Source organism: Physeter macrocephalus, chromosome 4 (assembly GCF_002837175.3).
Source record: "Physeter macrocephalus isolate SW-GA chromosome 4, ASM283717v5, whole genome shotgun sequence".
NCBI classification, from domain to species: Eukaryota; Metazoa; Chordata; class Mammalia; order Artiodactyla; family Physeteridae; genus Physeter; species Physeter macrocephalus.
Window position 1 is genome coordinate 122,824,812 of NC_041217.1, and position 12,211 is coordinate 122,837,022.

General features: G+C 36.8%; 1 protein-coding gene and 1 long non-coding RNA gene across 2 annotated transcripts in view; one reads left to right on the forward strand and one right to left on the reverse strand.

Moving 5' to 3' along the window:
• Positions 1–12,211, forward strand: part of NEGR1 (neuronal growth regulator 1) — a 947,519-nt gene that overhangs the window by 927,653 nt on the left and 7,655 nt on the right. The window lies entirely within an intron of this gene.
• The window catches only part of LOC129392085 (uncharacterized), a 344,173-nt gene that overhangs the window by 9,774 nt on the left and 322,188 nt on the right, over positions 1–12,211 (reverse strand). Inside the window, exon 5 of the long non-coding RNA XR_008617229.1 lies at positions 3,326–3,393. This is a non-coding gene — a long non-coding RNA (uncharacterized lncRNA). The remainder of the gene's footprint in view (positions 1–3,325; positions 3,394–12,211) is intronic.

Genomic DNA, 12,211 nt, shown 5'->3' on the forward strand with positions numbered 1-12,211 from the left:
CAGTCCTTTACTTGCCTTGCTCAAATGTTGTTTGATAATTATAATGCAATTGTTATTCTGGTCTGTATTTAACACTGGAAATACGTCACCTCAGGAATTAAAATAGTAAGTTATCTATGTCAAGTAGAAGAGTCTAGTTTTCCCAGCATCATGTGTAACCAGCTAGAAAAGGACCAATGATCTCTACCTACCAGTGAAGTGATGAAGAGGTAATATCTTCAAACGAACAACATGCAATTAAGCACGTCTCTAATTAGCACCTAAGAAATAGTGATGTTCAACTTTTTCTTCCAGGGTTTTATCATTTTCCCTTATTTTAAAATAGCTTTTTGAATCTATTTCTTTCATGATTCAGTGACCTGAAGATCAAACGATATTTACTGACTCAAGATTTCTTTTCTGTAACTTGAAAACAAAACCAAATGCAATTCAATGGTGTAAAATGCATTTTAGGATGGATATTCAAAGGATAATCGGAATTACTAGACTTATATAATTTAGTAAACATACCTAGGAATAGAAAACAACTCAAAATGTCCAATGTGAAGATACGTATTTGCAGGGCTCCAAACTGAGTATGTTTGTGCTTCTGCTGATGTTTTCAATCGTGGGGTCTCCCTGGATGAATAACTCCTTCCCCCCAACATTGTTTAAGTTTCAGTATCTTTTCCATCACTCACCTTGCATCTTCTCAATCACTCCCTTTCACTTACAAAATCCTTTTTATAATATGTCCTTATTATATTTCATTTCATTGTCAGCAAACAATAAAATAAGGCTTTCCATGGGTTATTTTTCTATAGCTGCTAAGCCCAGATCTAGTCTCAGGTGGTTTTCATGGTCCTAAAAGTGACTTTGAGCTTGACCTAGGGCCCTGCCTTTCGCACTAGACCGTGAGATTTCACAGGACTTGTCACCTTGTTCCCTATGAAATAAAAATGGCATTATGGTTGTCATAAATAAGGAAAGCACTCCCATAAAAAACACTATGACAAATTGAGAAATAGTGAACTACTCTATTTGTGTATTTCATTGAACATTCTGAACCATACAAATTTGAATGAAGCTTTCAATGCACAAATAAGCCAGTTCTGTAACAATAGACACTGCCATTGTATACCAGACATTATGCATAGCGCAGCCGGCTGCATCAAAGACGTGGGGGAATTGGGATTTGTTTTCAATGTTAAATTGAAGTCCAAAAAATTTATTACTGTTGCTCTGTAATAAACAGGCATGCTGCTTAATGAAAAACTCTATTTTTATTATTGGTGAGTTTCTTGCTTCTGATTTACACATGTGGAAAAAGCTGCTCTATTACTCTTCCTAAGCTGGTAGCTGCCATAATGCTTAAACTTAGCAAAGGATCATCTTGGTCATATGTGAAGAATATCAGAAGAATAGTTTAAATAGGATAGACAAGAATAGTTTAATATAGGAGGAGATTCTGGTAAGATTACTAGGAACACGCACAGTGCTTATTGCACTCTTTTTATTTCCCTTTATCTTCAGGGAAAAAAAAGTGTAACAATGAGATATTAACATTTAATATCTTTTCCCTTTTGGTGAAAGGAGAAAATAATCATCTGTCTTTTCTAATTTTAAGATTAATAAAAGTACACCCAAGGGCTTCCCTGGTGGCGCAGTGGTTGAGAGTCCGCCTGCCGATGCAGGGGACACGGGTTCGTGCCCCGGTCCGGGAAGATCCCACATGCCGCGGAGCGGCTGGGCCCGTGAGCCATGGCCGCTGAGCCTGCGCGTCCGGAGCCTGTGCTCCGCAACGGCAGAGGCCACAACAGTGAGAGGCCCGCGTAACTGGAAAAAAAAAAAATACACCCAAGTGCAATTATGTAGCCCAAACCTTATTATAATAAGACATGTTTCTAAGTATACACAGGAAAGGAAATGACATTATGGTTGCTTTCCTTAAATCCTACACATAAACTTACATGGAAACTTAGACATCATTTTGACCACTAGGATGATGTTAAATTTTCTTATTAATTGTGATCATAATTAAATTTAGTGTGAAATGTAAAATGTATATTAGAACACGTATTTTTAAAGTGGCTTTCTGATTTCTTTAGCAATTACTCTTAGCTATCGGTATACTAGGAAGGTGGAGAAATGTTATTGCAATAAAACCAAATGAACACATTAATTGTCTTTAAATTAAGCTTTGCTCTCTAATAATCTATGGTTCCTTTAACCCCTTTTTCATTTTTTAAGTTTTCATGTCCTGACCCCAAGCACGAATAAGAAACTGAAACTTGTCCTTCACTTGAAGAAAAAAACCAAACCCCTGCATTTTATGTGGAGATGTTCTAAATAATTTTCTGATTTTATGTGTACCTTTGAGAATCTGATGAATCAAGACATAATCTAGCCATAGCCCCACTCACTTTGTCTTCGGCCGTGTCTGACCAAGAAGGGTTGATGAAAACACCTGAAAGCTGTGTGGACCAGCAGTGTTCAAGCCAAGAGAATGGCAGCCAGAGCCAATAGTTTGCAGAGCAAAGCCAGTGGCCCTGTCCAGCCTGGGGACTTGGGGTGTGGGTCAGCTTGAGCTAAGACAACAAAGAGTTTACAGGTTTTTAGAACTGCTTTTCCTGCTGAGCCTGGGCAGGAAATCTAATTTATAACCCTGCTCATCACTGAAGACAGCTTTTAACCTGCCTGACCAGGGAACCTAACCAGAGCACACAGGAAGCTGCAGAGCCCATCCAATAGTCCTATGCACAGTGGCACTTGAACAGAGAGCACAGCCCATGGCTTCCCCTATGTGTAGAGCAAACCAGGTGGTCTTATCTGCCCAGGGAATTCAGTGCATACTCAGGCCTGATTCAGGCCCCCAAACAACAAGTTGTATAGGCCAGGACAGGAAAACTAATTCATAGTCCCATCTATTACTAAATAGAGGACCCAGTCCTGAGCATCTAGTAAGCTTGACCAGAGAATTCAGGCAACTTCAGAGCCCATCCTATAGCCTCTCTTGGGTAGGAGATCAAACCAGCAGTCGTATCCATCTGTTCTCAGCCAGTGGCATGCTCCTCAATCTCAATCCTCAAAGCTCAAAGGGTTTCTCACCCAAAATAGACCCGAATAGCAGAACCCACCTGCTCAAAGACATTTACCAGCAAACACACCCATAAACCCAAACTGAGCTGACTGGTGAAAAACTGTCTCTGCCAAAGCAAACCTGTAAAGTATGAAGAGTAACCCCATTACTCAAATGCACAGATACTAATGTAAGGAATCAAGGATCGTGGAAAATCTGGTAAATATGAGAACACCAAAGGAAGCTAATAAAGCTCCAATAACTTACCTTAGATAAATGGAGATCTATGAACTGTCAAAGAATTCAGAATAATCCTCTTAAGGAAGTTTAGTGAACTATAAGAAAACACAGACAGACAACAAAATAAAATTAGGAAAACAATACAGGAACAAAATGAGAAGTTTGACAAGGAAATAGCAGCCATCAAAACAAACAAACAAAAACAGGTATCTTACAGTTGAAAAATACAATAGCTGAACTGAAGAATTCAATAGAGAGTTTCAGAAGTAGACACAACCATGCACAGGAAAGAATCAGCAACGGAGGACAGGACATTGGAAATTAACCAAAGGAGCAGAAAGAAAAAAGAATGAAAAAAAAAAATAATGAAGGAAGCCTACAGGAATTATGAGACACAATGAAAAGAAACAATATTCACATTATGGGAAATCGAGAAAGGGACAGAAAGTATTAAGCAATAATGGCTGAAAACTTCTGAAATCTGGAAAGAGAAATGGACCCAGATCCATCAGGCTCTCCAGATCAGTGAGGCCCAAAATATCCCAAATAGATTGAAGCCAAATAGATTTACACTGAGATATCTTATAATTAAATTTTCATAAGTCAAAGACAATGAAAGACTTTTAAGAGCAGTAAGAGAAAAGAGAGAAATTATATACAAGGGAGTCTCCGTAAGATTATTGGCAGATATCTCAACAGAAACCTTTCAGACCAGGAGAGAATGGGATGACATATTCAAAATATTGAAAGAAAATAACTGTCAACCAAGAATTCTATACCTGGTGAAGCTGTCCTTCAGAAATGAAGGAGGGATAGAGACTTTTCCGAACAAACAAAAGCTGAGGGAGTTTATTACCATTGTACCTGCTTTACAAGAAATGCTAAAGGGAGTTCTCTGAGTGTAAGTAAAAGAATGTTAATTAACACCCTAAAAACACAAAAAGGTAGCATAAATCTCACTGGTAATGGTAAATATATAGTCATAGTTAGATTCTGCAATATGGTAAGAGTGGTACATACCTCCCAACTGTAGTTTAAAAGTTATAAATAAATAAGTAACCCACTTTAAAAATGGGCAAAGGACCTGAATAGACACTTCTCCAAAGAAGATATTTGAAAGGTCAAAAGTTACATGAAAAGATGCTCAACATCACCAGTCATTAGGGAAATGCAATTTTAAACCACAATGATAATCACCTTACACCTGTTAGACCATCATCAAAAGGATAAGAGATAACAAATGCTGGCATGGATGTGGTGAAAAGGGAACCCTTGTACACTGTTAGTGGGATTGTAAATTGGTACAGTCACTATGGAAAATACTTTGGAGGATCCTCAAAATATTTTTTAAAATGACCTTATGACCCACCAATTCCACTTCTGGGAATATATTCAAAGATAATGAGGACACTAACTCAGAAATATATCTACATCCTCATGTTCACAGCAGCATCGTTTACAATAGCCAAGACATGGAGACAACCTACGTGTCCATCAATGGATGAACAAATAAAGAAGTTGTGGTATATATATACATACAATGGAATTTATTCAAACTTTAAAACTGAGTAAATCTTGTCATTTGTGACAACATAGATGGACCTGGAAGGTGTTATGCTAAGCGAAATAAGTCAGAGGAAGACAAATACTGTATGATCTCACTTATATATGGAATCTACCAAAAAAAAAAAGAAGAAGAATAAGAAAAAAAAACTAAACTCATAGAAAAAGAGATCAGACTCCTATGGTTATCAGAGGCAGAGGGTGGGTAGAAGAGGAACTGGAGAAAGGTGGTTAGTTATAAGATAAATAAGTACTAGGGATGTAATGTACAACATGATGACTATAGCTAACACTGATGTATGATATATGTGAAAGTTGTTGAGAGAGGCAATCCTAAGAATTCTCCTTACAAGGAGAAGGATTTTTATTCTTTTCTTCCTGCTTTTCTTTTAATTGTATCTATATGAGAAGATGGATGTTAGCTGAATCTATTGTGATAATCATTTTACAATATATGTAAAGCAAACCATCATGCTGTACACCTTAAACATACACAGTGATGTACATCAATTATTTTTCAATAAAACTGGGGGGAGGGGAAAGAAGATGCATGGAGTAACTATCTCTTTTGACTAATAACTGCTCACAGGAAGAGCAAAAATGTTTTGCATGTGACAAGAAGAGTGAACCAAATATTTGTTGACCATAAGGGTGCATTGTTGTAATCATTAGGGCTATCAAACAAATATTTTGATAATCCTTCTTCTGAGAGCTTGGGAAGATTGCACTTCTCCACCCACTTTGAAGTTACGTGTGGTCAAGTGATTCATTTTTGCCAATAAAATGTGTTAATTCAAGGCAAAAGAAAAAAAGAAAAGAAATATTATGGGGTTCATATGCTGAATGGATGAAAAAAGTCCAAGTTGAGCACATAATGAGAGATGCAAATAAAACATACATTGACTACAGATCTTAGAAATTATTTTAAACATTTGATATTTCAAAATAATTGTATCACAGTTAGCGTGTATATAGAAAAAACTCATTCTGTATCTTATTGATTGACATGACCAAAGTGGTGTTTCACTGTTGTATAGTTTACTAGACTATAAAATTATTTTTATCACTTTCTGTTTAGAAACATTTTAAGGTTGTATTTGATACATTCAATATTAATAAGCAAGTGAGAGCTATAAAAACCTGAAACAAGATACTAAATAAATTAATGTGGGCAGTGCAGTGTTCTGGAAAGGACACCAAACTCAAAGTCTAGAGACTCGCATTAATTCTCTATGTAGCTCTTTCCTCTCTAGGCCTCAGATTCTTTTGGCTTTAAAATGGCATAACCCTAAAATGTCTTTCTCTAACTAGATTTCTGATTTGATTATAGTTTGACAAAGGCTAATAGAGTCTCAAAGTTCCTTTAACCCTAGAATTCTAATAGTATTTGATTTGGTGAAAATCATCCCTTTTCTTCTAGAGTAGAGTGTCTTGTTTCTACTTGACTGTAAGTTCCTCAAAGCCCAGATTAGGTTCTCTTTATCCTTGTGTATTCAACCCTGAGCACAATGACTGTCACAGAGAAGGTGCTCAGTAGGCATTTGTTGAATAAGTAATGTGATTACTGTTATAAAAGTCAGTTATTCCTAAGTTATTCATTTTCTGACTTATCTAAGATTAATTTTCCAGTTAGAGGTTCAAGTGCATATATTTAGGTTCAGGATAATTGAAAATACTGGTAAAGTAGAGGAATCTCAATAAAGTCAAGTCTTTGTCTTAAGAAATGACAAGGCTTCTCCTAGTGTTTTGTGAACAAAGGAACTGTGGATATAAACTTATCAGCTAATAGACTGAATAACTTATCAATGTAGTCCCAGGAAGCCTTATTTAAGTCTCAGTCAAAAACTCTTTCAAACAGTAATGTAAGTGGCCAAATTTGCAATATCTATAAAAGTGAGGCAGAGGTGAGGTGTTCTGATATAATAATTGAAAAAATTCCCACCCTTCTTTTTTAAATATCTTGATTAGTGTCCAGAAAAGTTATGAGCAGCATATTGTCTTTATTTTCCAGAAAGAAAATTACTAATCATACTTTAAAATAAACATGAATCCAGATTGCAGAATATGTTCATTGCTAGAATCACTATGCAAATGCAGTCATTTTTTTTCTTTTCATCCTTTGCTAAACTGTCCTTTGGACTAGAATTCCCTAGCGTGTGATTTTTGTGTGCATGTCCCCAGGTTCTTTTCATAGCAGTTGTATACACCATTTTCCCATTTTAGAAGTTGGATCACTTTAGGTAGAAAATGTAAGGTAAGCTGGAGACTCGAGAAAAGAGCATTTTGATGTTGTAGGGAGAGGAGTATTTTATAGCTGAAATCATAATAAAAATATAAGGACCATGATTGCTTTAAAATATTTAATAAATACAATAGGAGACAGAACTTTCATTAGGCAATGTTGCTGTTGTAGCAGAAACCAAAATGATGATAGCATAAAACAGTGGATAATACTGCTGGGATAAAATCTATGAGGAAAAAAATACCAGATTTAATTAAGATTTTAAGGCCCCTTTTCCATTATTAACAGTATGTGCCTAATAAGATAATTAATGCCAACCTCAAAAAAGTGATGCAACTGAATTACCATGAGCCAAGAAAACTGGAAGCAAAGAGATAGGATAATTGTTGACTTTCAATTGACTTATTTATCCAAAATTAATTTATTGCACACCTATTATATGCAAAGCACCATGCTCTGTGGGGGAATGTGAAATTGCACAGTATTAATAACCTGCTACTCTTCTCTTCTTCAAAGAAGAGTGTTATCTTTGCCTGGGTCCTGCCAAAATGAGCAGCTCATTTATAATTGATTACTGTGGAAAGGAATTTCAAGAAAGAGTGGTGGGAGATTGGAACAAGTTAAACAGGGAAGGAGGGAAAGCCAGTCCCAGAATGTGTTACTGAGCTGGTCCCTGCTGTGGGTCACTGGGCTCCATCCCACTGGGGACCCTCTGAGGAGCCAGGTGGAACACATCTCAGAGTCGTTTGCCCTGCACACAGCTGGTGGTCATAGCACCAGCTAAAGCAAAAAGGTAATGAGACGATGTAAGGCAAGACACAAAAGGTGAATGAAACATACTTTGTGAATTTATCTCATGAAGATAAAAAGAACAGTTATTTATGAAGCCCTTATTAGGAGCAGTCACTGTGTTAGCCTCTGGGGAAGAGAAAAAGAGAAGCAAAGAAAGATGAACAAAACATGATCCCTGCCCTTTAGGAACTCAGTCTAGGTGAGGTGGCAAGTCTGTGAGCAAGGTCAGGAGAGAGGAGTTTGAAATGCAAAGGGGTCTCAAGGGAGGAAGAAGTAATGGTTAAAGGGTCAAGGAAGTTATCACAGAGGTAACCCTGGAACTAGGTTCTTAAGGAGAAGGAAAATTATTTCATACAGAGGCTGGAAAATTGGGAGGAAGTAGAAGAGGGTGATGCCAAGTAGAAGAAACAAGGATTGCAGCCCAGGGGGGTAAAGGGTAGAGTTTGTTCAGAGTATTGTGATCTACTTAGAGGACTGTGAGGAATTATACCAATATACGAAGACTGTACCCCAGCACACAGAACAGTACACTGGGCATAGAAGTGCTCAGTAAGTATTAGTAGGTACTCAAGTATTATTTGTTTAATGAGTGAATTTTCTGATCTGTACCTTTAGAGCTGTGTTTTAAATGGAGCATATTGTTGGTGTGGTTGTTACTGTTTCAAATGTATAGGACTTTGAGGCACACAAGACTTTATTCCAACAACTTGGATATTTCTTCTTGGACCAAGGTAGGGGCTTCCGTTGGTATGTCTTGTATAAATACTAATGTATCTTAAAAGCTACCATTTAATGAACACTTAAATTAGCACTGTATTCAGCCCTTTACCTAGTTGGCTCATTTACCTATCACAACAACACTATGAGGAAGATACTTTTATCCCCTTTGTTCAGCTGGAGAAAACTGAGGCACAGAGGGGCTAAGCTAGTACATGTGTGCTTGATTGTTATAAATATAGTCTCCATCCATAACTAACAAATTCAAGTAGAAGTCACAGAAAAGAGGGATTCTTTAACAGTTCTCTTGGAGGGTGTGTGTGTGTGAGTGTGTGTGTATTTAACTCTGTATGTTTATGGTATGATGTCTTCAGAGACATCAAAGAATACAAGTTTCTTCTTTTCTCTAAACTAGAACCGACCTTCCTAGCAATGGTAGTCAATGTTTCCAAATCCTGAATTATTGCTTGATGATATTACCTTCCCTATAGTGCTCCTTTCTTTTCCTTGAGCTTTATAGTAAAACCTCATTAAAGTGCAGAAGTTAAAATAAGTCATTTATAGTTCTCTATAATAAATATTTTGACAGTGCCAATCACTTGATTAAATCCTGTGAGTGATACAAAAGTAAATTAAATATTACCATTGTTTTCAAGAAACTTAGACTCTATTGAAGGAGATGAACACCAGAGTGATAAAGTATAAGTAAAAGTAAATGGCTATGGGACAAAAGAGGAACTGGCAGATGAATTCCAACTAGAGTTATGTGGTAATTCAGTAATTCAATAATACCACATAGGAGTAGAAGCATAGAGATTCAGCATACTTGAGTTCTAGTCTTATTTTTGCCTCTGACTTAAGCACATCATTCAATCTCTACCAGCCTCATCTCCTCATCTACAAAGTGAAGGTTTGTACTAAATGACCCCCAGTATCCCTTAGAGTTCTGACAGGTTCTAACTTTGTGAGCAGGTTGCATTTGAGATGAGCATTGAAAGATGGGTACTATTCCAACATGTAGTGATGCAGAAGCCCATCCCAGATGAAGGCAGAGTGTGAGCAAATCTGCAAATACAGCAAAGGCCTGGGCGTGCCCTGAGAATGGAAAGCCTTCCAGCCTACTGTGCCTAGTGTGTCAGAGAGCAGCCAGCAATAGGGCTGGAAAGGTAACTTTGGGAAAGTTTAAAGAGGGTTTTGAATTCCATACAAAGGGATCTGGATTTTATTAAGGTGTTTTAAATAGCCAGAATATAATGGCAATGATTAGAGAATCATTGAGAATAACTGAGAATGAATCTGGAGCATAACAAGTGGAACAATTTAAGTAAATCAGAACTACAGAGCCAGGTAATCACTGGTCTTTATTGCATTTGAAAAGCTAAGAAAAAAATTGGAAGGTAAATGGAATATTCCAAAAAATGGAAAAAAATAATCTAACCCTATGAAATTCTTTGTCCTTAATGCTGAAAGAAAAATGTTACAGAATAACAGAAAAGAAGCTGGTTTGGGGTAACCTTCCTAACGCAAAAGATAAAAAGAATAAAATTTAGTAAACAAGATAATTTGATCATTCAAGCTTCAAGTTTAAACATTTATATAAAAACTTAAATAATTTCACACTCACATAGCCACATATATATAATCTTACAAACTCCTTCAACTTGCAAAAATGTTTACCAGTTTGCAATTTCACCCATTTTTACCACACTAGCAATGTCACAGTGATGATACAGCTAATGGCAGTGACTATTAGTGACCTTAAGAACACAGCTGGGTTTCTATTTTTATTTCTGTAAAACCTTCTTTCTTCAGCTAGATGATGCCTTAAAGGGCCAAACTACAATCTATATAGTCAAGGCAATTTGTATTGTATGTTTGTGTATATATTTCACACAACAAAGGCAGCTTTTAAAATACATGTACACACTCCCACACACATACACACAGAATATGTAAAGACACTTATAAAGAACCCATTTGGAAACCAACCTGGAATGAAAGACTGGACTTTGCCCGAGTTCAAAGAACCATTTCGGGTTATACAAAATTACCTCTGTTGCCAACACACTTCAAAACAGAGCTACTATAGATTCACGTACATCACTTCTGACTTGCAAAAAATAAAAATATCTAACACATTTAGAAGATACTGATGAATAATACACAGACTGAAATTCTTTTTCAATGATTATGAAGGACAGAAAAAAAGGCAGCAGAGTTTCTTTCCATTTGGGTGATTGCTTACTTATTCTCTTTCACTCAAATTAGAGGTAATAGTTTTGGAGAGTTTCATCTGGTTATTTGCAGAAAAAAAGTATTTATCTACAAATAGGCAGATTTCTGAATATAGGTAATAACAGAGACAAACATATGTTTAAAATTCCTAATGTAGTTTATGCTGAGTAAATAGGATTGTATACCGTGAACTTTGGCAAAATGGCTATTTAGCAAGTAGAAAAGGATTCAAGGATGGTGGTTTGCCAGAGAAATACCTTAGTAGTTACTAAGAACAAGCTGGCAGGGAAATTCCATTAGTCAGAAAGAGAAAGGAATGGTGTGATTTCTCTAGCCATTCTGCTCATTGTTTATAACACAAAATGGAGATACTTTTTGTGAAAATTATTGTACATTTTTATGCTTGTGAAGGATCAGTTTGTAAAACATGTCAGAACTTTCTGAAGATTGGCATTCCATTTTTGACCAAATGAAAAAGTAAAAATCTAAAATGTTAGGATAAGTATCTAAATACAGATTTTCTATAAACTTAGGCCTCTAATTTGCGAAAAGTGCACAAATGTGCACTTGTTAGCCCGATTCCTTCTAAAGAAGATAAAAAAGAAGACTAACTGGCAGGAATTCGAAGCCAGCTATCCAAGTCTTTCCCTAAATATGAGTGGAGCTAGCTGTGGTAGAGGCTCACAAATCAAGCCCAACTCAAGGACTGAGAGCTGCTTGAAAAGTGGACTATACTATGTTTATTTCTCTGTATTTCAGGGAACAATGTATGGCACAATAAAGGTGTGTTGAGTAAAAACAACTGAAAATCTATACATTAGTAGCCTTACCACATGACAGCTATGCTACTCAGGCATTCCTCAATTCCAAGCCTAGGGGAGGAAGAAGATCTTGGAGGGTCTATAGTATAGGAGCATGCAGTAATGACACAAACAAAACCCTCCCCCCCAGAAATCACTGTTCCATAGGTGTGGGATGGTTCCTGAGAAGACATGGTTTGTGCTGTGTCTTTAATGCAGTACATCCCATCTTAGGGCGTGGACCATTTTATTGCACAAGAAATAGCGCAGAAAGGAACAATAAGATAATGTCGCCTGTGCTAAGGCTTGCATGATTCATCCAGACACCATAATCAAAAGTTGTACATGCAGTTGTAAAGCATATCCCATCCTGGTGCTCCTCTCCTCCCCTAATCTCCACCCAGTACTTAGGCAGAATTAAATGATGCAAAAAATCTGGGTGTGATCTGAGCCTCTGATGTGTTATCCCTGACACCAGCTGATGGTGTTAAGAGGTGGACATTGCTAAAGAGAGGATTAAACTATCTTTCAAGCAAACTCCTCCCACAGTATGTAATGAAGCAG